Raw genomic sequence first — 4,274 nt, forward strand, 5'->3', positions numbered from 1 at the left:
TTGTTGGGTTGGATCAGAGCAGCAGTGAGGTTGCTGATTGGAGTATAAGGTATATATATTAGCTGTAAAATGAGAAAACTGGTATGAGACATTGAAAAAAGTCCCTTCTAAGGTGGGAAATCAAATTTTAAAAAAAATGAGTAGTAAGAAATAAAATTGGATAGGGAAGGACAAGATCCCAGATACTTATGTCAAATCTTGCAAACCACATTAGAAGAGTTTGACAGGTTTGGTGTTTGTTTTTTAAACACAGATAAAAAGGTATGTTTTAGTAAAATTCATTTGGAAATTGAATACAGGAGGAATTTCAGTTGCAGGGAAGGAGAACATAAGGCATGAAGTGTTAGGGTCTGAATGGGTGGTAGCAGTAGAAAGAGAGAAAAATGGTGTGAAATTGAAGCATACTTAAGGAAAAAATGCCAGGATATGGTGATGAATGAAAGGAAGAAAGGAGAGTATCAGAGGTGATCTTCCAGGTTTCTAGTTTGCGAAATGGTAATCATAGTGATAGTTCCAATACAAGTCAGAGAATTGGTTTGGTAATAAAGATGAGTTCAGTTTTAGGCAAGTTGAATTCGTTACAAGAGGAGTTCTCTAACAGTTGGAAAATCCCAAAGTGAAGTCAAGGTGAGAAGATAGAAGTTTATCTCTAAGGCTGTGTGAGGGCCTGAGAAAAACCACAGTATGTGTGTTCCCTGTGACCTTCATGAAAACAGCTGTTTATACACCTGAATAACAAGAGCATTCAGTTTATACAGTGTAGGAAAAGTGGAGAAGCAGCCACTCTTTGGAATATACAGTCTTTGAGATCCTGACCCTAAGGAGAAAAAATAAAGAGGTCAGGGAGTCTTTCTCATTTTTCTTCTGTGTTGCTTTTTGCCTGGCTCACACTTCTATTTGTGTGAGGCCTATGGGGAACATTAATTCTCTTTCTTTGGAGAGGAGGAGCAGTGGTAGTTATGGGGCTTAGATGATGAGCTAAGCTTCAAATAAGGAAAGAATTTCACAAAGACTCAAGACTCAGGGTGACAAGGCACAGATAAGTTTTATTTTTCAGGTGCAAGGTCAGGGAAAAAATAGGAGTTATATAGGGGTCCAGGAGATAACCTACATACTGTGAAAGGTGTAGGAGTCAACATAGGCATAGTGGAAAGGATTATATCAGAATGTTCAGGGGGTAATAAAGGCTCATTTTGGGTAACAAAGAGCTAACAAGTTTGTTATCCTGTTGGGCTTCTGCCTCTGTTTCCGACCTTGTAGGAACTTCCCAGTGGGTCTTTATCTAATTGGCAGGATACAGGGTCCACAGATGGTTGTTATCAATTCAAAGTTTGGTAGAGGGAGGCAGTTTTTCAGATACAGCTTCACAGAAAGGGTAGAAAGCTTTTCCCATGGGGATGACATAATTTTTCTATACTATACTTTTCACAAGGTCAACATAGCTCATGATGCATTTTATTATAGAAAGGTACAGAATTTAACTATTTTCTTTCTATCTAGCATTTCCATGACAACATTAACATGTTTTAGTGAACCCAGAGACTTTTTGTTTCCTAGGTTCAGTGAAACAAAGGGATGAATAATATGGCAAGAAACTGGAACAAGCAGGAGATGGTTTAAGATCTTTTATGTGAATACTGAATGGTCCAGGCCTAGGGGACTTTTGGGTGTGCCCTCCTCAACATCTTTGGCATCATTCATAAAGCAGGAACACTTCACTTTCTTTTCAAGGTTTTTCAGATTTGTAGCTGGAGCTGAGTTGTATTTCCCAAGGATTTCTCACTACCTTTATTTTTTCCTGCAAAGGTCAAAAGGGGAAAAAAAGACATTTAACAAAATACTTGAGTGCTTATTCTCCTTGGTGTAATAATATCTGCCAGTATTTAGGAACAGGACCTCCTTTTTTCATCCTTTTTTTTTTTATCATGATCAGCCAGGTTTTCCTCCTCCTTTTATCTCATTTGTAATTCTCTTTCAGACTACCTTCCCTCCCTAAGCTCCTAGTGACTGAAGAAAGGGGTGGGAATCAGACCAGTCCCAGAGGAAGCAGCTCTAGGAAAGCTGGGGTGGATAGGAATGGATTTGTGAAAATTGAAAGGGTTGGGGAAGACATCCAGCTTTTTTATACAGGTCTGAAGTTCTCCATTTTCTGTGCTGAGTATAACATGTACTTCTTGGTCTGGAATCAAGAGGACCTCTGCTCAAATCCTGTCCCATCTTCTCATAGCCTTTGTATGAGCAAGTCATGTAATTACCCAGAGGCACACTTTCCTCATCTATAAAATGAGTTGATTGGACTAAATGGCCTCTGGGGGTCTCTTCTAGCTTGATGATCTACTTCTAGGAAGGTTTCATATTATATTTCCCATGTATTTCATTAACAGTTTTCTGCTCATTCCTTGATTCTCCTGACCTCTTCATCAAGATAAATTTAAAAACCACCTTTAATTCATCACAAAGAAGTCCCCAGACATTGAGCTATCTCTAGTAATAGAATAAATGAAATGAGTCATTTTGACTCTTTTCTCTTTCTGTGTAGAGGCAGCTAGTTGGCACAGAGGAGCAGTGGATCTGGAGTTGGGAAATTGGAGTTCAAATCTAGGCTCAGACATCAGTTGGGTGATCTCGGCAAGCTTCTGTTTTCAGTTTCTCATCTATGCTCTTGGGATACAGCTTTACAGGTTGTCTTTTTTATCTGAATTATAATACTGTGAAGTTGGTGGTATTATTATCATCCCCATTTTACTGATGAAGAAACTGAGGCAGATAGGTGATATGATCCTACTAAGACAATCATCATTTGGAAAGTGGATTGGAATGGGGAAAAATTGCACAGGGGGATGAATTAGAAGGCTAGCAATAATTTAGATCAGAGGTGATGAGTGCGTGAATTATGGGGGTGATTAGAGGAGTAGAGAGATTGGGCTGGATCAAGAATTGATATGGTGTTAGAAATGGCAAGACTTAGCAATTGACTAGATATGTAGGGTAGGAGAAAATGAAGAATTAAGGATAAAGTCAAATTTACAAACTTCAAAAAATGGAAAGAATTTTTGCCTTCCACAGAAATAGGGAAGTTTGAAAGAGGGTTGTCTGTCTACATCTTCCAATCTTGACTCCATTCTGTACTACTATCCAGTTAAATCAGTTTTAGTCCTGTTACTAATGTATTGAAAACCTTCTTGAAAAAAAAAAAGGAAAAGAAAATCTTCTCCACTCTTCTATCAATTTCATATATTGTTATAGCAAAACTGAACTGTTTTCTACTCCCCTAATTCTCCCCAAGTCTGTGGCTTTGTATATGTTTCCTCAAACTGAAGTACAGTCCCCCAATCTCTTCCTGTTGAAATCTTACCCATTCTTTAAGGTCCAACTCAGATGCTACCTCCATAAAGCCTTCCTCACTTCAGCCCCACCCTCCCACAGCCACTGCACTCTCAGCAGTTATACTCTAGTGGCAAAAGCCACTAGAACCTCATTTCAGTTTTTAGTTCTTTGGTCAAGGGAACGGACTTCTCTGAATCTGTCTCCATAGTCTATAAAACTAAGAGACTGGGCTACATCTCCGAGTTCTCTTTTGGTTCTGAATGACTGCTCCTATAATTGAACCTGGCCTACCCTGAACTCCCCTCACACTTTGTACCTCTCTTATTTGCTTTAACAAGTTTTATCTCCCTTACTAGACTTAATCACTGAGGACAATGATTATTTTATCCATTTTTGTATCCCCCACAGGTCCTTGTATTTGATAGACATTGACCAAATTAATGAAATAATTTTAAAAAACCATGTCGGGAATGGATAAAGATGAGCTTTTCTATCTGGTTTCCAGAAAGAAACAAGCAGAGTAAAAAGAAGAAGAAGAAGAAGAAGCAAGCAGATAGTTGCTTGCTCATTTAGGCAAACTGAGAAGGTATATGGATACTTTTGTTCTGAGAGAGGCAAACTAGTTACTTAAAAACTATTTTCTTTTCCTAGTAGTGGAAGGCAGGGTCAGACCAGAAACATGGCTAAAATAAGCATGGTCTGGTTGGCTTTTGAATCAAAGAAAGGACTCAGGGAAAATGTGTAACTTAGCCCTGGGGAAATAATTAAGTTTAGACTAAATCCCAACTCAACTAATTCAATCTAAGGAGAGTAAATTCTTCACTTTGTATTTAGGTATTTGTATTTTTGTTTAACTCGTGTGCCATACCATATTGCCATGTTTGGTTAACTTTAATGGATCTCTAATTTTAATCCCTCCATAAACACAAGTCACAACCCTTCCATAC

The 4,274-nt window shown here is 38.3% G+C and overlaps 1 protein-coding gene across 2 annotated transcripts in view; it reads left to right on the forward strand.

The window, feature by feature from the left end:
• The window catches only part of ZSCAN2 (zinc finger and SCAN domain containing 2), a 29,688-nt gene that overhangs the window by 4,559 nt on the left and 20,855 nt on the right, over positions 1-4,274 (forward strand). The window lies entirely within an intron of this gene.

The sequence above is a fragment of the Macrotis lagotis genome, chromosome 4 (assembly GCF_037893015.1).
Source record: "Macrotis lagotis isolate mMagLag1 chromosome 4, bilby.v1.9.chrom.fasta, whole genome shotgun sequence".
NCBI lineage: Eukaryota > Metazoa > Chordata > Mammalia > Peramelemorphia > Peramelidae > Macrotis > Macrotis lagotis.